The sequence below is a fragment of the Psammomys obesus genome, unplaced genomic scaffold, assembly GCF_907164565.1.
Source record: "Psammomys obesus unplaced genomic scaffold, mPsaObe1.curated_primary_1811, whole genome shotgun sequence".
In the NCBI taxonomy this organism is placed as follows: Eukaryota; Metazoa; Chordata; class Mammalia; order Rodentia; family Muridae; genus Psammomys; species Psammomys obesus.
The window spans coordinates 20,750,391-20,773,543 of record NW_026592510.1 but is presented as its reverse complement, the minus strand read 5'-3'; the positions used below and the strand labels follow the sequence as shown (position 1 = coordinate 20,773,543).

Here is a 23,153-nt window from a genome sequence, read left to right as displayed (position 1 = left end):
TCCCCCAGGACACCTCCACGGACTTTTTTAATTCACAAGGGTAAGGTGGCATGAGAGAACACAGAGCCCTTTTTCCTCTGCAGATAGACCAGACATGCACCTTTAATCCCAGCACTTGGGAGGCAGAGGCAGGTGGATCTACAGAGGCCAGCCTAATCTGCAGAGTTACAGAATAGATCTTGTCTCAAAAACAAACAACAACAAACAAAACAACCTACAAACAGCAAAAAGAATTTTGGTTGTAGGACAATGGAGGCTTCCTCCTACCCCAGATTTGCCTGAGAAAGCCTGAGATTGGCATAGCTAGAGTGAACCTGAAAAAAGTGATTGTGGTGGCTTGAATAGGAATGGCCCCACAGACTCATGTCTATGCTCGGCGCATAGGGAGTGGTACTATTAGAAGGTGTGGCCTGTTGGAGAAAATGTGTCAAGGCTGGGGCAGGCTTTGAGGTCTCTTATGCTCAAGCTATGTCCAGAGAAGCACACAGTCTCCTGCTGCCTGTGGATCAAGATGTGGAACTCTCAGGTCCTTCTCCAGCACCATGTCCGCCTGTGCTCCACCAAGCTTCCTGTCATGATGATAATGAACTGTAAGCCATTATCATTTAACTGTAAGCTCCAGCTAAATGTTTTATAAGAGTCATGGTGTCACTTCACAGCAATGAAAACCCTAAGACAATGATGCAAACTTGAAAATGGCACTGGACTCCAGAGATACAGGAGGATGTCTGCTCTATGGTGAAATGATTGGGCATGAGCATTAAAACTCTTTTTCTGTAACCTAAGTGCTTAGCAAACATAAGACATGATCTAACTGTGAACACATTGGTTCCTAAGGTCCCCATAATCTCTCCTCTTCCTCTGTCCTAATTGAAGGCTCCTTTAGTTCCCTGTATCATGTCAAGACACTGTCAGCTTCTCCCTTGTGCCACATGGCATGTATCTTCCCTCCATATCTCAGTCAAAGTTTTCTCCATGCCATTCAAGCTGAAACTGGGAAGATGAGAGAGGAAATGGAAAGGGCATGAAAGTTGTTATTTGATTGACATCATCAATGAATGGCTTCTTTGAGTCACCCTTTTCTCAACGGAGTCTCATGAGAATTCCTATTACCTGTGGGTCCTTCTCTTTTCACTTTTTCCACACCGGAAAATGGATGTCTTTCCCAGCTGGCCATTTACAGCTCCTTCTGCCTAAACACCTAGCAATCCATCACTAGCTTCCTTCTACCCAAGTTCTATTCCTCTTCCAGATGGCTCTTGGAAAGATTTGTTGCTTCCAAGCTAGCTGTCTCTCATGAATGGCACAAATCTGGTCTTCAGGAAATACACTTCATTTGCCTACAGCCTCCTCATCAGTCAGCTTCTAAACATATCTGTCTCTTTGTGTTTGAATCTTCTCATACAAATCAGACACTAATTTAGCCTCATAAGCTGAGAATGACGCATCTTAGACTCTCCGCATGAGTTCCTTCAGTCATCCCTGCACTCTAGAATCATTTTCTTCTCCCTCCCTGCGACATTCAGCGCTTCGACATCTGTCTCCAAAATCCAGTTTCTCTTTCAAACTCCATGGACTTCTTTTATATTTTCGGTTTGATGGATGAACTCTTGTCATAATTTTTAGATACTACTTTTGAGATTTTTTATGGTTTGCTTTGCCTGTGTACTGCATCTTCATTTTTCAGTCAAAACACTCTCCAGGAACTTCCCGTTATACAAGCAATATCTGAACCAGTCACATAGCCATGACTCTACATCAGGCATATGTGCATGTCATGTCCCCACAACTGTCACTCACCAGATGCCCAAATATTTATTCACTCTTTATATAGTGTTCATTGCATTCCCTTGGAAACTCTCTCTGCATTTTACCACTGTAGTGTGATTGTCATTAGCATGTTCTAAGCAAGGGGCAGTTTTCCCATATCCCAGAGTTTATGGGCTCAGCCATAAAGTCATGAAAGTGCTGAGAAAACTAGTCAATTTAGTCATTACTTTTGCTTACATTCTCAAAAAATTAAAGCAAGTTTCTCTGTCAAGGTATAGTGTATTGATTATCTTACAAACCACAAAAGCCATACATAATTACAGCAAAGGCTAATATTGCAAAGAAATGTAGAAAACAGTAATATTTCCATCACCAGAGAGATGAGGTATCTGTTTTATTTAATGTTTTTTTTTTTTTCTCGTAGTGGTGATAAAAATGAAATAATTCTTGGTTCCCACTACAAATGGTTTGCTTTTTTTTTTTGGCATGAACTGTGTTCTGAATTTGACATTTATAAAAGCTCCTTAGGGAGCTAGAGAAATGGCTCAGCAGTTAAGAGTATGGACTGCTCTTCCAGATGACCTGGATTTGATTCTCAGCACCCATATGGTGGCTCTTAACTGCCTTAACTCCAGTCTCAGAGAATCCAAACATGCATGTTGTGCACAGACATACATATAGGTGAAACACTCAGACACATTAAAACAAACAAACAAACAAACAAACAAACAAAAACTAGCCTGATGCATGCATCTCTCAAGCAAAACAAACTAAGATCTCCAAAGGTTATTGTCAAATGTGGCTTGAGAGCCAGGCATACCTGTCATCAACTTAATATGCTCTTTCTGTATTCTTGATTGGTTGAGCCATGAAGCATAGGTTTTAGAACCCACTGGAAATACTTTATTAACTCGAGAGAAAAAATCTATGTATGAGTCCATACTGGGGGGCTGTCTACAAAGAGTATTCATTCATGATAGGTAGCCATTGATGGAGATAAATTGGATCTTTATCTCCGGAAGAGCCTCACCACTCCCGTGCACCCCCAGTTCCCAGCTCTCCCACAGATGCTTCTGTAATGTGAGACCAGTGCAAGCACCCACGCCAACAGTCACAGGTCATGAGTGCAATGATTTTCTAATTCAGAAGCAACTTGTAGGGTGGCACTGAGATTGGGCCAAGAGATTAGAAGATGAAGAGATCAGAAGAGTCCCAATTTATTTCCTAAGAAGTGTCAAGACACTTTTTATGAATGGTTACACCCACGGAGAACTCCATGATCATAGTCCCGTCAAATGTTTAGTCATTCTAGGGGGACAAAAATAGTCATTGTCTTAGAGTTGCTGTGATAAACAGCATGACCAAAAGCTATTTCAGCTTACACTTCCAGGTGGCTCTCTGTCAGAGCAGGAACTCAGTGAAGGGGCCTGGAGGCAGGAGCAGGAGTGGAGACCATGAGGAAATGCTTTTTATTGGCATGGTTCGCTCCTCCTGCTTCTTATAAGCTCCAGGACCACCTGCCCAAAGATGGCACCATCCACAGTGAGTTGGATCCTCCCACACCAATCAAGAAAATTCTCCACACGCTTGCCTACATTCCAATCTGGAGGGGCTCCCCCCGCCACAGCTGAGGTTTCCTCATCTCAAATGGCTATCTCGTGTCAAGCTGACAAAACTTGAGCAGTCATGAAATTTCTTAATGCCTGCCCTTCTCAAGAAGCCTACACAATAGAAGACATATTAAAACTTCATCGTAGCAGTGGGAGAATTTTGTTCAGGATGCAGGTTGGAGAGTCACATATTCACATCATTTGCAGTGCTGTAGAGAGCTTAAATATAATTTACTATAAAGCTATGGCTTAGTAGAACAGCTGCTAGATCCTTATTAATAAACCAGAGCATACTATAGACATATTATTCTGGTAGTTTTACAACTGAATTTCAAAATGATTGGTATTTTTATCATCCTAGGTGTTGCATTTTACTTACAAACAAGAATAGGGTTCCCTTCCATATTATTTTGATTTGTGAAGCTTGTCACTTCCATTTTGAGTTGAGAAGTAATTGTGGGCATGGAAGTGGGAAACAAAGAAAAATGGAAACATTTATATTCCTATAGCTTTTCTTTTTTAATTCTATGCTTTATTTCCTCCGTCCTCAGGGAATTTTTTTAATCTAAAATTGTGGCTTACATATGCTAATGTGCTTTCTATAGGAGCCACATTTGAATTCCCTTTCCCAGGGAGTAATTATTTGCTTCTAGAGAGGGGCCCAGAATAATTCCTGCTGCTTCTATTTTAGAACCAATGACAAGGTACATTAATGAATCTCGGAATTGCTCCCACAAGACTGTTTTCCTCTCTGTGCTTTGTCGCACTGATGTAGCCTCTCCTTTGCCTCCTGCCAGGAACAGTGATGCAGGCACAGTGCCTTCTACCTTATGTTCGGTGCCTCCAGCCCACAAGTGCGGCTGTCCTTTCATGCTGTTGATGGTGCTGGGGTTTGAATGCCCAGCCTCACACACACTAAGCAAGCACAGTGCCGCTGGGCTACATCCCCCAGGTCTTAGGATGTGACTTTTAAAAGCATCTCTTATTCAAAGGTCCAAAATCAACAGTGAGATCAACCCCAAGATGGCTGATGGCCTGCCACCTCCAGACTGATATGTTAGGAATAAATGTCAAGGATAAAAATGGAAGTCATCCTTTCCAGGAGGCCTAATCATAAACATTCTCAGGCTATTTTTTCCTGGGGAATGTGCTGTGACACTGCTCCTGGACTCTTTTTCTCAGAAGAACACGAGCCGGAAAGACACCACAGAGCTTTCTACCAGACACAGCAGGGAAGGAAACATCTGTCAGCACGACAGAGGGTTAACATTCTAACCAGTAGCGGGGGAAGCTACACTTTCCTCAGATACATCAACAAATCCCGTGTAATCCCCACCTCCCCTGGTCTGATATGGAATCAGTTCATTTCACAGTCATATGGTCAATAAAATATCAAGAGACAACAGAAAGGGTGCAGAAGCAGACTGGTGTGTAATTCTGTGTAGCTAAATAGTTCTTCACATGAGCATTTCCACCATGTTTTCCCGGACCTGGGATCTAGGAGGAGGAAGTAACAATACCTCTGTGGTTGGCATTAGCCCCAAGAAGCAAGAGATTAGGATTGCTTTGTAGAGAAATCTTTTGTTTTTATTAATTTATATACTTATTAAATGATAAGTATTTTGTATCTATGTCCTTCATGGATATTATTTGTGGCTTATTTTCGTTGTAATAATGTTTTAGGTCTATTTGAATTCAAACAACTCCAGTTTTTAAAAATTTGTGTATGGGGTGGTGTCTGTGTGTGACATGTCTGATGGATGTGTGTGTGCATGTGTTTCCTACACACGTCTGCAGGTGTATGTGCACGCATCTGCGGGGGCCTATGTGGAGGCCAGAAGCTGACATCAGGTCTTCCTCTTTAGAATGTTATCTTAAGGTAGGCTCTTGCTGAACCCAGAGCGCCCCAGCTAGCTGGAGTAGCCAGTCAGGAAGCTCTGGGACCTGACTGTCTTTACTTGTACTTCTAACACACACACACATACACACACACACACATAGTGCTAAGGTTACAGGTGAGCAGCCTCACACCTGGCTTTCATGTGGGTGCTAAACTAAGGTCCTCATGCCTACCTGGCAGACACTTTAGCCAATAAACTATCTTACCAGCCTTAACAATTCCACCTTTAACCAAGTATCCTGGCAAAGGAGCGTTTCCATAATTGTTTTTTGTTTAAGACAAGAAATTGAAAAAAAAAAAAAAAACCTTTTCCATTTTAAACACTGATTAAAGCAATTCTTTGCAAGGACTGGAGAGACGTCTCCGTGGCTAAGAGCGCTTGGTCTTGCAGAGGGCGTGGGTTTGAGTCCCAGCACCCGCACGGTACCTCACAACCGTTTGTAATTTCCATTCCAGGGGATCCAGTGTCCTCTTCTGACCCCTGTGGGCATCAGAGAGGCATGTGCTGCACAAGCTTATACGCAGGCATAACACTCATCCACAGAAAATAAGATTTTAAAGTGATTCTTTGGGATAGGAGTCTTTCGAACAAATTAGTTCCTTTTGGGTTTTATCAGATTGCAATGCAAGGAAACAAGCATAATTGCAAATGTGAGTGTACATCTCTACAGAAATCAACATGTTAAAAGAGCACAGACTGTTGAAGGAGACGCAGCCTTCACCACCTTCAGCTCCTACAGCAGGGAGGAGATGCTGTCTATGGTGGTTATTTTCCTTTATAAACTTGACTCGATTTGGAATCGCCATGGTAACACGCCTGTGGGCGTGTCAGATAAGCGTGTTTCCAGAAAGGAAAGGTACACCCCAAATGTTCCAATGGGTTGGAAGTGTGGGCTGAATAAAAAGGAGAGGGTGAGGTGAAGCGAGGCATCCATTTCTCTCCGCTTCCTGATTGTGGAGTGATGTGACTGGGCACCTCATGTCCCTGCAGCCATGGCTTCACACCCTCGAACTGTGAGCCAAAGCCTTCCTTCTTAGGTTGCTGTCGTCAAGTATTTTATCACAGCAGCAAGGAAAACTGATCCCAAGAATGGGACCACATGATCATGTGGTCTTTAAGCCCTTGGGGCTGGCTTGAAGGGAAAATGCGGAAGGTTTTGCAAACTTAGGCTACAGAAACTCTAGGGTGCTGTAAGCAGAATGTAGTGGGCTGTTCTGGTCAGAGTTTGGAAGAATACAATGCTTAGAGAAATGCAGACAGTGGCAACCTAACTCTTGAGGCTCCAGAGGGGATCGAGTACTCTAGGCCAAACTGGACTACAGTTAATGTTACATTCTGGCAAAGAGTCCGGATTTATTGTGCTTATGTCTTGGGAACGTGAGTGGGGCGAAATTAAAAAATAGTGGAATAATTTGTTTGGCAAATGAATTTCATGGGAGTGTATCATTCAGTCCCAGGTGTAACTGATGCTTATTGCTCTTATTCAGGTACACAGTGTGTGAGTGAGTGAGTGAGTGAGTGAGTGAGTGAGTGAGTGAGTGAGTGAGTGAGACAGAAAGACAGAGAGAGAGAGAGAGAGAGAGAGAGAGCACAAAAGATATGAAAACTGTGAAGTTTCACAAGAAGGAAGATAGATGAGTTTAAAGTTGTAGACCAGGAAGACAAAGAATGTGTAATTGCTAAAGCTATTATGGTGACATTGAAGAGAAACTTCTGAAATAACGAGAAGGACCCTACCCATTGAAAGCTCTAACCTGTAAAATCAGATATTCATTTGAAGGGACAGAGCCTGAGAGAATAATGCTGAAGGTGTTTCCTGCTCAAAAAACAGTGTTTTCTCTGAGACAGCACACAGAGGCCCTTGTAATTTTGGTCCAACGGCAGGCGGGCTACGTCTCAAGCTGTTTAAAAAACTTAGCAAGGTCATCCAGATGGTTTGGGTTTTGTGAGTACGAAATACGAAAACCATGGAGATCAAAGAGTTGCGGCAAGGTTCCAGAAAGCCACAGAGACCCACCAGTGGGTATCAGGGTCAGAGTTCCTGCAGGTAGGCCCCGAAAGGCTATCACATGGAGCTGGGAAGGTGAAATCTAAGGTGTAATGGAGAACTTGGGATGATGAGAGATGTGACAACCCTTGAACACCCACTGAGGACAGCTGAACCAGCCCAAGACAGGGAAATACAGTCTGCAAACAACAGGGCAGAAGGGAAGAGCTACCCAAACCTTGCAAGCACAGACGACTCCACAGCAATCCCCAGACGCCAGGCGTAGAGCTGAGTGGTTTGGTGAATATCCCGTTGCCCCGCTCTCTTTCCTTGCTGTCCAGCTGTTGCTCACTTTTGGAGCAGTAATGTTTATTCTGTGTCAATGTATATCAGAAGCACACGTGTGCTAAAGCACAAAGCAGAGGGCTGTGCATGATATAACAGAGAAAGACACAAAGAACTCCAGGAATCCTGAGGAGGGTGAACCTCAGCTTCCAGGCTTCAACCACAGACACTTATCTCAGTGTCTGTGTGGTCCCTGATCTGTCTCAGGATTTCAGAGCTGGTTCTGGTGGTCTTCAGATCATACTTTGAGAAGCTGCCATCTTTTTTCAAAACTAGTGGGTTTTTTCAAAAGATAGCATTATAGAAAGAGGTGTGTGTGTGTGTGTGTGTGTGTGTATTAGGGAAGGAATAATCATTATTCAGTTTAAGAACTTAACTTTGTGATTGAATTTTAATATTCTCTGTAACAGCCCTTATATACTGTGATAGAAATTTTTTTTTTTGCTATAACTTCAGAAATTATTTCTCAGAACAAAAGCCACTAATCTTAAATCTTTTAGGCTGGGTGTATTTGAGAATCCAGATTTCTCTTAGTAAGGCTCTAAACAATCTATCGCTAATAGAGTGCTAATAGTTTCAAAATTGTTCAGGATCCATAACCTCTCTCCACAGCACCAAGATGTCCCAGCACCTCCCTCAAAACTTTCCATGTTTACCTGAAGATGCATACAATTTTAGGGCACTGTGAGCACATCTTACTTACAATGCTTCTCTCTCTCTCTTTTTTTTTTTTTTGCATATACATTTTATAATCTATTCATCAGTTATATATCTGTTCTCCTCAGTTGATACACCTGCTATGAAATATGGGGGGGCATACCTGCAATGTCACAAAGTTCCAGGGAAACTGAGGTCTTCTTTTGGCGTTCTTCTCTTTTCTTATATCGATAGTATCATCAGTGTGGCCCGTGTCTGTATGTGATTCAGTTGGTTCTCTTCTTGTACCTTTATGTGGGTCCTGGCAACCAACTCAGATTGCCCAGCAAGCGCCTACTGAGATACCTTACTGGGCATTTCCTTCCTTCTTCCTTTCTTTTCTTCCTTTCTTTTCTTTGAGACAGGGTCTCACTCTGTAGCCCTGGCTGGACTGGTGCTTTATCATGCAGACCTCCAACTCATAGATAATGGTCTGCCCTCTGCTTCATGAGTGCTGGAATTCAAGATGAGCACCACCACATCTGGGTATCCTCTGTATTATTATGAACCCCTTTAAGTCCCTGAAATATACTGACATGCCTTTAGACCAGCATAATATATGGGTGTAGATTTATAGCTATACATGATTCTTGCTTATGTTAAAATGTTGCTTTATATTTTATTTTGTTACTGTTTCTTGTACCCACTTAATGTGAAGTTTCATAGAGAGGAGAGGTGAACATCAGAGCGAGAGAATCTTTTGGGAGGGAGTAACACCATCACAGCGGCATGCCTAACCTGCTTCCCCTAAGGCCTGGATGTGTTGACTAGATGTGTGCCACTGGAGATATTTACATGTAGTAGATCTTTGGTACCAAGTTCACAATAGGGATAAAGGCTGAGGTTCTTGTTACATTGTAACAACTTTGGGTCAGATAATACTCATCTCAAAAGAATAAGAGCTTTCATATACAAATGGCCTAAGCCTGGTAACTGGAGTAGGACTTTAAAAGTTCTCAGCGGTCTTGTTTCTCCCTTTTTGTGTGACTTTGCTATAACTTTGGACCAGTATCTTAAGCAGGAAAAGTCGTTTTGTTTCTGAGGACTAGAGCACACTCATTTGTACAACATTCAGAATTTAAATTCTTAGTACTTGAGCATATGCCTTTAATCCCAGACTTGGGAGGCAGAGACAGGCTACCTGTTCAAGACCACCTCGGTCTATATATTGAGTTCTAGTACAGTCAAGTTTACAGAGTGAGACCCTGTCTCAAAAATAAATAAATAAGATAAATCCTTAGCACTTGGTGGCTCCAAATAGAATTTATTCTTATAGTTTTGGAGTAGATGCAAGAGGATGACTAAGCAACTCAGCCTTGTCTCCACACGGCTCATCTCTAAGTCCTCTAACCCATTGACACCAACTCTCACTGGCTTGGTCTCCATCCCCACGGGGCCTCATGATTCTGCAAGAATTTAAGTCACAAAAGTGAGCCTAGCTCACGACCTAAGCCGGAGCGGCTGGAATTAAAGGCTTGGCATGCAGAGTGATCTGATTTTAAACAACGACCATTAAAGAGATGTGGAATCCTCAGTAGTTGGTTGCTGTGAGGAAAAATAAAACAACTCAAGATCCAGAGCTGAAAGGAAACTTAGAAGATTGTGTCACGCTGTGTCTCCGGGACTTGAATTTACTTGAAGCCCTGAATGGATTTTGAGCATCTTACAGGACAGGTGCTCTTCTTACAGTCGGTATACCTAAGATGTGAAACAGGTTGTGTTGGTTGGGTTTTGTCAGCTTGACACCAATTAGAGTCATCTGGGAAGAGGGAACGTGAGTTGAGAAAAACACCTTCTTCAGATTATCCTTTCTCTAAATCTGTGTGTCATTTTCTTGATGGGCAATCGGTGTGGCAGGGCCCAGCCTACTGGGAGCAATGCTACCCCTAGGCAAGCCCAGGCAATATAAAAAAGCATGCTGAGCAAACTAGTAAGCAGAGTTCTTCTGTGGACTATGCACCAGTTCCTGCCTTGACTTCCTGCCCTGACCTCTCTCAGTGATGGATTGTAACATGGAAGCGTAAGATGAAATAAGCCCTTTCCTCCTCGTGTTGCTTTAGTCATGGTGTTCATCATAGCAACAGAAGGCAAACTAGAACATAAGGCGTGTCTTTGTCCCAATTGCCTTGACTGCCCACTGTATCCAGGAAAACTTTGTTTCTGTTAGGCTCCTTGACTGGCAACAGCCAAGCAGTTTGTATTATACCATCCACTGGGATCCAGAGAAGCAACTTCTCAGAAGCAAGCTGGGTGTCTCCTCAAGACGTTTGCTTTCGTTTTTGTGCATAGCCATTCTGTCAAAGTTCTGCTGTGTTCTGCTAACCCTTCAAAACTTCAAAACATCAGAGTGGTCAGATGAGTGGGTTTGGATTAGTCCAGTTTTAGAAGTGTTTGTGGCCACTCCACCCATCCTAGTGGAGGATGTTCCAGACCACAGCTGCAGAAAAGGGGAAACGAGCCTCCTTGTGAGGGAAGCAAGGCTTTATGAAAGTGAGCAAAATAGGAAATGAGGATGGCGAGGACGGGGCACCATAATCTACTTCAGACTTTAACTTTAGTGAAGGGGAAGAATTTTTTTAAGGGACGTTAATTTCTTCTTAGTGAATTAGTTAGAGAAAAATTCACATTTGTGAGGCTGGGGAATCTCTTTTTCCCTCTTTCGATTTATGGTACAAACTCTGGAATATCATTACTTTATGCAGGGGTATCTACATAATGAAACATCACTTTGTGTCCCATAAATTTGTAGAATTTATATGTCAACAAAAACCAAAATGATAGAAAAATAAATAGAAGACATATTTCCTGCTTGAAATAGCCCATAACCCTTGAACTAATTTAAAGTCGACCGTGACTCACTTTTCCGAGACTTTTGGGAACAATAATGAAAGGAAAGAGATTCTAGGAGGGTTCTGAGGGACGAGTGATGAAGTGATTAATACTGGGGGAATTTCTCCAAGTCTGGGGAAGCCCGACTGCATTAGAACATTGTTGGGCTCTGAAGGGGTCACCAGCTTGACCTGGCTTGCCTGGGACAGCCTTCATTTGGCTGTCCCAAGAGCACAGTGAGAATGGGAAAGAAGCCGACTGCCAGTCATCACCACTCCCCCTTTGACATCTCAGGGGGTCAAAAATGGAGATGCAAATGAAAGAAACAACTGTGGTCTCTACTTACCTGAGAGGGTAAGGTTGATAATCACCATCATTATCATCACATCCCATGACATGCCCTGGGTGTTTTCCTTTGGTTTTATATGTGGGTGGGTTGTTGCTTCTGAAAGTCTGCTCCTGTGTAATGATTATTCTCTCTCCTTCCTGTCTCAGAACAAAGTCAAGCCTTTTTCCAGTTACAGGCCAGCTGTTCTGTTTCTAGTAGTTGCTACCCAGGAGGATTTCCCCTCTAGGAAACACTTATCAATGTCTAGAGAGAGGTCTCCTTGCCTCAGAGAGGAGAGGTTGGTGTCCTATTGCCATCAAGCGGGTGTACATCAAGGATGGGTGCCAGTGAGCATCTTTCAGAGCACAGTTCAACAACCTACCCACCTTTCACAGGAAAGAATTACCTCACTCCAGTGTTCAATGGTCCAAAGATAGGGAAAGATCATGACTTGCTTTCTTTCTCTCCATGAAGTGATGTGTGGAAGTTGACCAGGGTCTAAGCCATTCTATTTTGTATGTGTGTTCTGAGCATGTCGCTTACATGGAGAGATGCAGGTAGCTTTAGTTAGGTCTCTGGGGCTTAGCCGTGTTCTTACACATAGATTTTTCTGGGATTATCTTGCTGTAATAACATAAAGATAAAACTTTACTCTCTTCCAACTGCAAACCCCTGTCAATGTAGCATTAACCATTTTTGTATATACACTCTTCCTGTAAGTATGAAGCATGCTCACATTTCCTGTGTTTAACAAATACTAAATAAAAACAAAGTTCAAAGCCTTGTCTATGCAAGGTAGAGTGGTGGATACCTGAAATACAACCACTTGTGGGGCAGAGGCAGGACGATTGTCCAAGGCAAGTTGTGGCTATATACCAAGACTCTGTTTCAAAAAAAAAAAAAAAAGGTAAAGAAAATGAAAAGGTTCATCATCTTCCAGGTGAGACAATCACTTCTAATACAGCAGCAGCCTCTTCTTTCCCTTGGCGCTGGGTTATAGTCATGGCCGATAGCTCAGCAGTAGGCTGTAATAGGCTTTGACTCAATAACCAATGACATCAAGAATTAGAGATCAGGGCAGCAGCGAGATGGCTTAGCAGGTAAAGGCATTTGCTGCCACGTATAATGATTTAAGCTTGGTCCTTGGTACTCACAAGCGAGAACTGACTCCCACAAGTTGCCTCCTGACCTCCACATGAGAGCTGTGACATGATCATGCCTGGGCACACACACAAACACATGATACATAAATAGGTGCTAAAAACATGAACATGAGGATGGTGACATCCTCCTAAAGGACCCTCCAGTCCAGAAGCAGGGGTGATATTTTCTTTCGCTTGCTCCAAGATCAAAGGGCCATAGGATAGCACAAGAGTTTTCTGTCTGGTAATAGAGGCCTTGGGGACTTTACAGGATCAGTGAGTGTGAGATTTTGCTCTGTGCCCTCCAGATGTGGCTCTTCATCTTTCCTGGACGTGCCCTGAGCCACCTGATACCATCTAACGCGCTGGTTTGTGTTGGATTTATCTGCACTGTTAACTTGTTTCTGTCAGTTGCCAGAGGACCTTGCTTGTTACTCTGCTGAAGTACCTCGGTAATGCTGTGGCTAAGTGTCGCACCAACATGGCACTAGCAGGCTCTGTCACAAAAGGGGCAGTCAACGCAATTGTCAGTTAACAATGCCATATCCGATTTTTCCAACCCCTTCCCCTTCCCTCCTTTGCTGTCCATTCTTTCGCCATTTAGGATGCTCTGCTTGTTAAAATCAGGTGAAACCCAGTTTCGGGGTCTTATACTCAAATTCCCTTTCTCCCTTAAAGCTATAGCTAAGCCCCATGTGCCTAACAATAGATAACTGAAAATACAAGACATGTCAAAATAATCAGAACACAGGGAGAACAGGTAAGAATTGATGCAGGTGGTTTAGATATCAATATATCCTGTGGGAAGTGTCAGGATTTTCAGTCAGGGGTTACATAGAAAATATCTGTGGCTCTTGTTTCTGCCTCCTGTTTCCCCGTAGGCACACTGGGAGTTCCGGTGAACACACCAGGGTGTCTGTCTTTTTAACCTGGGCGCTGGAGACTCAAACTCAGTTCCTCATCTGTGCTCGAGAAGTGCTTTATCCAATGAACTGTGTCTTCAGCAGATTTCCCCAAGATGGGTGTCACTATAGAGCCTGGGCTGGTCTCAAACTTGTAATCATCCTGAGTGCTGATACTCTAGGCAAGAGCTACTTTGCTTGAATACACGTCAAAGCTAGCGGTTTTTTATTTACCTAGAAAAGATTATCCAAGGTGGGACTGAGATGCCGATGTAATTGTTTTTATCTGTGCCTTGCATGAGTAGAAATTTGTCACTGTCCATGAGGCTGGGTCTCAGAGATCAATCATTATTATCCCAATTCTGCTGTCTCACAGAAACCCCATGAACCAAGGAGAGTTGCAGTGCCTGTAGAGACCAGCAGAGGGCTCCAGGTCCCCTGGGACTGGAGTTACAGACTGTTGTGAGCTGCCATGTGGGTGCTGGGAATTGAACTCTGGGCCCTCTGGAATAGTGGCAAGTGCTCTTAATCACTTAGCCCCTTTCATTTCAAAGTTACCATTCAAAAAGACACTGGGTTTCATCGTGTCTTTTTCATACACATCATTCTAATTCATCTCCCTCTCTCAGTACCCTCCCCCATGCTCCTAGACCCTGACTGAATGGAACTTTATCTTTTAAGAATAAATGAGTTTTGATCTTCAGGCAGATGAGAGCACTGGGGAGTGTTCAGACATGGCAGCCACAGCAGAGCCACCGGTTCCTTTAGCATAGTAGGAAATACAGACTTTAAAAGCAGGAAGGCGATAATAGCCTAATACTCTAAAAATTAGATATAACGCATCTTTTAGCTCCCTTCCTCCATGCCTCAATTCTTTAAAAACAAAACAATGTTTTGCGTTTGTGTGTGTGTGTGTGTGTGTGTGTGTGTGTGTGTGTGTGTACATGCCATAGTGCATGTGAAGAGTTTCTGGGGTCACACTCAGGCTGTCAGGCTTCGTGGCAAGCCCCTTTACCCAGTGAACCACACTGATGGCCCCTTGTGGCTTGATGTTAAACTTGCTCCTGGTTTAGGGTTTGTGCCCATTTCTGCAGCAGCTAGCTTTTTTATAAACAGGGTTTTTCTTGTTGCCTGGCTCTCATCTCCCTCTTCTCTTCCACTTAGACCTCAGAACCTTGGATCGACTTCCAGCACCGCAGCTGAGGGATGGGAGGGGTCTGCTTCCAGATGCTGTTTCCTCACATCGAAGATGCTCTGGTGAGGTGGAGGGCACCAAGCAGGTCTGAGGTTCCTGCGACAGAATACACAGCCATCCACGGCCCTGCCTGTCACTTGCCTTCCTTACCGAATCCCTTCTGTGGTGGTAGTAGGGGAGACACTGGGAGGATCGGCCTTCCTTCTGCTCCTTTCTAGTAGAAATCAATAGGCCTCCCACAATAGACAGGCCCCAGGCACTCATGAACACAGAAAAGCACTCAACCATGCCGAAGTATCCGAATCTGTCTGCAGCAGAAGGATTTGTGCCAGTGAATAAACAAAACAGAAAGACCAATACTATGTAGTCCTTTTGAGTTACAGTCAGTGCCCTTTTGTCCATCTGAAACTAAAGACACGGGGGAATCTGTTGATGTATGTGAGGGCAAGTGAGGGACACTTAGAGACTGGGCCACAGCAGTGTTTTCTATAACAAACCATGATCCTGCACTGTTTTCTGTGGAAGCTTCTGGAACAGCTGTGGGCGCTTGGCAGGGCTTAACACATAGGTTTTATGGCAGCTGTTTTGTTCTGTCCAAACTGCTTCTTGCCTAACCCTTCCCCTGACTTCAGGCGACATTCTTTCTCTCTCAGGAAGAGCAAATGCTTGTATTAAAGGGCGCCATCTATTCTCTGTCTCTCTCTCTTTTTGCATTAATGTGTTCACACATGCATGTGTCTTCCCATGTCTCATACACATGTGCATGTGTGTGGAAAAAGGTTAATGTCTGGTATCTTCCCGGATAGCTCTCCAACTTACACCTTTAGGCAGTTTCCAACTTGAAGCCAGAGCTCACCAGTTCCCTAGTCCGTGCAGGGGATCCAGTCTTACCTCCTGAGTGCTGGCATGCCAGGTGTGAGTTCACGGAGGTGCTGGGCATCCAAACGCTGGTCCTCACACTGGCACGGCAAGTGCTGTACTCACGGAGCCATTTCCCCAGCCCAAACCCACCTTTGGAAAGGCATTTCTAGTATGGTATTACAAACAAATGCTGGGCGTGGATGTCGCAACCTTGGTATCTCGCTTGTCTAGCGTGATGAGGCCTGGGATCAATCACTAGCACCACATGAACCAGGCGTGGTGGTCCACGTATGCCTGCAATCCCAGGAGTTTAAGGTCATCTTCAGCCATGTATTAAGTTTAGAGCCAGCTACAGGAGATCAGCATGTTTCTCTCTCTCTCTCTCTCCAAAAAAAAAAAAAAGCATCCAGGTGTGGTGTGTGGTACACTCTTGCTGTTACCCCAACACTATGAAGACTAAAACAGGCAGGTTGTTAGTTAAGAACCAGCCTGGACCACTCCTTCTCAAAATGGATAACTGAAAATACTAATTATGTATTTATTTAAGGGGTACAATATGATTTTGCTATATGGATTCACTGTGGAGGAGTAAATTAGCATATTTATCACCTCACCTAAACGTGTCTGTGTGTGTGTCATAAGAACGCTGAAATCTATTCCAGCTGCTGGGAATGTCACTTGGTGGGAGAACGCTTGCTTGGCATGTCTGTGGTCATGGGATTAGTCTCCAGAATCATAAAATAAAGTCTGTCCTTTTCGCAACAGAAAAATAGATAATACTTTTTTTTTTTTTTTGCACGTGTATAGATGTGTGTACGTGTGTGTGTGAATACATGTGGAGGTCAGAGGTTGACTTTAGCCTTCCTTCATCTCTTTCTGTTTGGTGCAGGGAGGGGCGGGGGAGGGGAGTCGCTCATCCATCCTGGAGTTCGCCAGTTTCGGCTGGTCTCACGAGAGCTTGCCGCGGGGAATTTCTTTTCTCTGCGTCCTGAGTGCTGGGATCGCAGGTGACTGCTACTGCCCGGCTTCCACGTGGGTTCTGAGGGTCTCAACTTGGGTCCTCACAGGCGTCCTTGTTCTCTGCTTTATCTGACAAGTTCACTTCCCTCAAACCTAGCAGCCGTCCTCCCGCGTTTGTCTCCTGAGCGCCGAGAGCTTTCTTGGGCGCCACCATTCCCAGCTACAAGACATTCTTCTTAGCTGTGGCTGCCATGCTTAGCGGTAGGTCAGCAAAACCTACTCCCTGTTATTATATTCTCTGTTTCTATGAGACTGTCTGTTCAAAAATCTACATAAGGGCCAGGGAGATGGCTTGGCGGTCAAGGCATTGCTGACAAGCCTAGTAACCCAGGTTCAACCACCGGAACCCACAAGGTAGAAGGAGAGAGCCAGTTCACGGAGATCGCCCCCTGACAGCCCCATGCATGTTATGGTATGTGCACACACATACGCTACACTACAAGCACACGGACAAGTGAAAATGTAAAAAAATTCTACCTAAAAGGGAGACCATACATTGTCTCTCCGTGCTTGACTTCATTTGCTTAATATAAGGTCCTCTGTCCCACCCATGTGGTCACAGATGACAGTGTTGCCTTCTCCCTAAGGGTTGCATGGTATTGTCCTATATGTAGCTAACACATTTGTTTCATTAGTTGATTAAGGGACACTTAGATTGCTTCCATGGCTTGGTGATTGTAACTGATGTTGCAATGAGCACCTGGTCGCTCTATCTTGTCAACACACCAATTCTGGCTCCTTTGGATATACAGTCTCCCCGGCCACCATCTTCTGAGTGCTAGGACTACATGAGTGCACCTCTTGATTCGAGCATCCCATTCAGAAATTTCACCCTTCAGCTACTCATAGTCACGTGACCACACACAGCAGAAAGGGAGTTTTCTACTTCAGTTGAAGCTATTGCTCTCCTAAATAGAATTTGCTTCTATTACCAAGAAAGAAGGAGAGATGGACGATGGTGGAAACCTCCTGCTATTCATTCAAATCCATTCTCATTTTCTTCCTTGGCACATGATTGCTTAACTAATGGTAATAAGATAGGTAAGTAAGCAGATAGGTGGGAAGATAAAATAGACAGGCAGGAGAGAGAGGGAGAGAGTACCTGTCCAAATTCTGGTCATTAGAGTGTGGATAGAAGTTAGCATGGGTGTGATAGTTTGAATGAAAATGGCCCCCATAGACTCATGTATTGAAATTCTTGGTCCCCAGGGAGTAACACTGTTTGAAAAGAATTAAAAGGGTTAGAAGGTGTGGCCTTATTGGAGGAAGTATGTCACTGGGGGTGGGTTCATGTCAAGCCTATGCCAAGTCCCGAATCCCTGCCTATGAATCATGATGTAGCTTCTGGCTACCATCCCAGCACCGTGATGCCTGCCATGACAAAAATGGACTAAGTCTGTAAAACTGCAAGCAAGCCCCACTTAATTTTTTTAATGATTTGCCTTGTGTTTCTTCACAGCAATAGAGTAGTGACTGAGATAATGGACAACATTGCCTCATTGAGTTTACAGAAAATCTTCTAGGCTAATGATTGCCAATTATTCTTATGATTATAAGAATTCAGACATTCAGCTAGGAGGATGCATTTAAGGAAAATTCCTTAGTGATTGAAGGGAATCAAGATCAAACAGAAACTGATCTTCTACATGGAAAAAAAATCAGTCTAAATTCATACTTCACATTGTCCATAAATGCCAGACAGATCAAAGATATGAATGTCATAAAAGACAGTTTCAAAATGTAAAATAATAATAAAATAAAATGAAAATAATAACCCTTGTGCATGAGTTGGGGAAATGGCTTAGTAGATAAAGCTCTTTCGATGGAAGTGTGACCATAGTTGGGGTCCCCAGAACCAAAATGAGAAAGCCAGATGCAACGGTGTGCCTCTGTAATCCCAGCATTCCCTCAGAGAGATGGACACCAATGGGAGGTAGAGACAGGAGCATCTTTGAAAGTTCATGAGCCAAGTTGTCAGCAGACTTGGCAATCTCATAAGCCTTGACCATGCGGTAATGGTTTTGAAGGCACGAAAAATGGAAGACTGAGGAGTCATGGAGATAGCGAAGGCCAGGCAATGTGTAGCAGGGGCAGAGTCTCTGTGGAGGGGTCTTGGGAAGCCATGATGCGAAAATGGGAGTATGGCTACCCAAGGAGCCCAGCCAATTTTGTTACATGCTCCAGGTGATGGACACGGAGCAGTATGACTTAATGTTGGCTTTGCTGGTGTTTTTGTTTGGGTTTTATTTTTGTTTTATATATAATCACTCCTTGCTGTTCTCCAGTTCTTTCATATTAAAATAAAAATGCTTATCCTGTGCCTTTATAAGTTGAAAGCATTTATCTAGTTTTTGTTTTATAGGGGTTCACCATTAAGAGACTAGATTTTTTTTAAGTGTGGGAATTTTTAAAGACTATGAATATAAAAACTGCATTGTATTTTATGTTATAAGATAAACATGAGGCCTTGTGAACAAAGGGTAGAAGGTTATGGCTTCAGGTGACATGTTGGACGTCCAGTTGACAAAGAGTGGAGATATGACTGCTGGTTCTAAACACAACCTGGATCACTGAGAAGGTGTCCACGGGAAACTGTCCAAATTAGGTTAGTCTGCGGGTAAGCCTAGGAGGGGTTTTCTTAAGTGGGTTAATTGAGATGGGAAGAAGGACTCTTGAGTGTGGGAGTCATCACCTGGTGTGCTCTAGACTGAATGAAAAGGGAAGAGCGAGCTGAGTGCTGAGAAGGACACACTGACTCAGTGCGATCTGCCTTTGATTGTGGATGTAATGTTCCTAACTGCTTGGAGTTCATGCCCTCTTAACTTCCTCTCCTTGAAGGACTATAATATGGAGTGTGAACCAAATATAGCCTTTCTCCCTTAATTTCCTTTGTCGGGGTATTTTATCACAGGAATGGGAAGCAAAATGAAAACCCCTGAATACTGTTAACTCATTCACGGAAAGAATAAAGATCCGACCATGTAGGACCCAAGCAAGTTCTCTGTTCTAGCACCTGACAAAGTTGGCCTCAAAATAATATTAGTCAGGAACTATAAAGAAGGCTGCTTCATACTAATTAAGAGAACAGTCCATGAAGAGGACATTACAATGAAATGCATGTCAAGCATAGGTGTGCCTGATTTTATAAAACACGTGTCACAGACCTAAAGACACTGATCAACACCAGCACATTAATAGTGGGTGATGTCAATATCATACTCTCAGCAATAGACAGATCATCCTGAGCCCCCCCAAAAAACAAACCACAGAATCATCAGAGTTAAATGATATCGTAGATCAAACAGCTCTAACAGAGCTCTATAGAACGCTCTATTCAAACACTTCAGAATAGACCTTTTCCCCCCCTCAACAGACAATGGATCTTTCTTTAAAAGAAGTTTATATAATAGAACACAAAGCAAATACAGGAAAATTAATGTGATGCCTTGTATCAAATATAACCACACTGGTAGGCAACTAGAAATCCAGGAGAAACTATAGAACACACAAAAATGCATGGAGGACTGATAATAGGGTCCGTGAGTAAAGGGACTTGCACATAGGCCTGGCAACCTGAGTTTGAGTCCTGGATCCACCAAGGGGTGAGAAAATACTAACACCTAAGAACAGTATCCTGGTCTACACACACACACACACACACACACACACACATGCACCTGCATTCATTCACGTGCAAGCCTTGGGAATAGACCAGTAAACATCATTCCTCCAGAGCCTCTGCTATAGTCTCTGCCTTCAGGTTCCTGTCTGAATCCCTGCCCCGGCTTTCCTTTATTATGGGTTGTAATCAGGATGTGTAAACTAAATAAGCCCTTTACTTCTTTGCTACTTATTTATATGTATGAGTGTTTTGCCTGCATGTATGTATAAGCGCCACTCCGTGCATGGTGTGTTCAGAGGTCAGGACCCCTGGAACTGGAGTTATAGATGGTTGTGAGCCACCATATGAACCTAGGTCCTCTGCAAGAGCAACACATGCTCATAATCGATGAGCCATCTAAACAGCCCCATTCTTACCTGGCTTTCAGTAAGTGCTGTATCTTTTTTCTGGTCTTATCTCAGGTGCCCAACAAAAAGGAAGCTTAACTCTTTGCAATCAAACATCACTTGTTTGTTTGGTTTTTTTGTTGTTGTTGTTTGTTTTGTAGGAGGATATAAAGGGGTTGAGTGACACATCACAGTATCCTTACATGTTAATTACTTCTGTTGCTGTGAAGAACCACCTTGACCAAGGCGATTTATAAAAGAAATCATTTAATTAGGGGCTTGCTTACAGTTTCAGAGGGCTAGTCCATGACCATCATGGCAAGGAACATAGCAGCAGGCAGGAAGGTATGGTGCTAGAGCAGTAGCTGAAAGCTTACATCTTCTTCACAAGTTGAAGGCAGAGGAAGAAATGGAGAGAGGGAAAGAAGGAGAGAGAGAGAGAGAGAGAGAGAGAGAGAAACAGAGAGAGACAGAGAGAGCCTGGAATAGGATTTTGAAAACTCAAAAGCTCATCCCAATGGCACACCTCCTCTAACAAGGCCATACCCCCTAATCCTTCCCAAACAATTCCACCAATTGGGAACCAAGCATTCAGATATGTGAACTGATGGGAGCTGTTTCCATTCAAACTACCATACATTATATATCTATACAAGTCTCTCGCACTTAAGGTGGTCATTCTTGAGAATCTGATTATTCTAAAAAGTAGACAGTAGCCACAAAATCCCACTTCTTAGGAGGTAGAGAACTGAGATAAGATGGCTCTCAGCTTAACAGAGAATTCGAAAAATCTATATTTATTTTTTTTTGGCCTGTCTTGAAATAGGCCTACTTAAAGCAAGAGGTAGAGACCTTTGTGGGGAAGGATTGGAAACTGGGGCATTTGAAATCGGGAGCGTTAGGGACTTGGAGAAAAGAGGTTAATGAACTCCCCAGTGTGTGCAATGATTAGAGACATTGTGTCAACAGACACAAGCAGAGAAAGTTTCAAAAGTTTGCCATGCTGTGGCAAGTGGTAAAACTCCACTGTATGGAAGAATTCCATTAAGATAATGGTGCTGTGTGGAAATCAAGACAGACACAGGCTCCAAGGGCAAGGAGAGGTGGGAAGGAGCAGCCTCAGAGGGGACGGTGGCCAAAGGCGAGGGATAGAGAAGGACTTTTCTTTTTAAAGATATATTTATTTATTATTTACAGAGCATTCTGCCTGCATATGAGCCAGCAAGCCAGAGAGGGCAGCAGATCTCATTATAGATGGTTGTGAGCCACCATGTGGTTGCTGGGAATTGAACTCAGGACCTTTGGAAGAACTGTCAGTTCTCTCAACCTCTGAGGCATCTCTCCAGCCTGGAATCAGACTTTCCATCTTTTTATTTAAATATTAAAGAGCAGGTGCCCTTGAACAAATGGAAGTCTTAGAGGACACTGGACGCTAGATATTTGTATTCTATCTTTATGAACTGTGACTATGAGGGTTAAATCAACTCTGCCCACGTAGCTTTCTAAGTTCACTGACTCTGAAGATATTATTATTATTGTATTATAATAACATTGTGATTATATTATTATCTTCATTTTGCCAACAAGAAAGTGCAGTAGAAGCAAATGCCGAGAAGGAGGGTAATTTGCTCGGGGGCAGAGTTGGTAAACTTTGCCTGGATGACCACCACACCCTCTTCCACCATGCTGTTCTCCAGAAACCACCCAGTCTCTGGGTCCCTTGAGTTCTCCCATGACCTCCGAGCCTAGCTTTCCCAAGTCCCTTCTCTATGTTATCCTTACCTCCATGTCTGCCTGTTAGGGCCTCCAACATATATTTTCTGAAAACAACAACAACACAGCAGAATGCCAACTATAGTTTTCTCAAAAAAACTAATGGCTTTTACTTATTTTTTTTTTTACACTTTCCTAGATTTATGACCCATTTTGGGAAATCTTTTAAAATATTTACCTTGATTTTACTTCTGTGTAATTATATATGTTCGTGTCTGGGGTGTGTGAGCGTGTGACTACAGTGCCAATGGAGATCAGATAAGGCTGTCAGACCCCTGCAGCTGGAATTACAGGCAGTGCTGGGAACTGAACTCGGTCCTCTGCAAGAGCAGAACATGCTCTTAACCGCTGAGGCATTTCTATCAGACAAGTAAATCTGTCTGATTTGTAAAGCAGCCACCATGACCCAGATCTCTGCAGAAAAGCGATAGTGTGCTGACTTAACTTAGCCAAAAAGAATTTTTTTTTTTATTAGCCAGGGAATAAAAACAAAACAGAAAAGGAAGTATTATTTGTTTACACTAGCATTGGTCATTAGAATGCTGTGTTCATCATGAGGCTGCGTGATAACAGCTTGACATGGATGCCAGGATAGATGTTTAGGGCTACATGGAAAAGAACAAGACTGAAAGTGACCTTAACGACAAGTTCACTCCCGCAATCCAAGCGTGCAGGTGTACAGCATCGGTTCTCTGATAAGCTGTGGTTTCCGACATGACCACTAGGTGGCGGCTGTGGTTCCGAGCTGCAGCGTGTCCAGGGACAAAAGCAGCTGGAAGGGAAGGT

At 43.4% G+C, this 23,153-nt stretch overlaps 1 long non-coding RNA gene across 1 annotated transcript in view; it reads left to right on the top strand.

Annotated features, from left to right (window-relative positions):
- Nucleotides 1-15,928, top strand: part of LOC129681894 (uncharacterized) — a 33,215-nt gene extending 17,287 nt beyond the window's left edge. Inside the window, exon 3 of the long non-coding RNA XR_008720892.1 lies at nucleotides 14,675-15,928. This is a non-coding gene — a long non-coding RNA (uncharacterized LOC129681894). The remainder of the gene's footprint in view (nucleotides 1-14,674) is intronic.
- The last annotated feature ends 7,225 nt before the right edge of the window (nucleotides 15,929-23,153 follow it).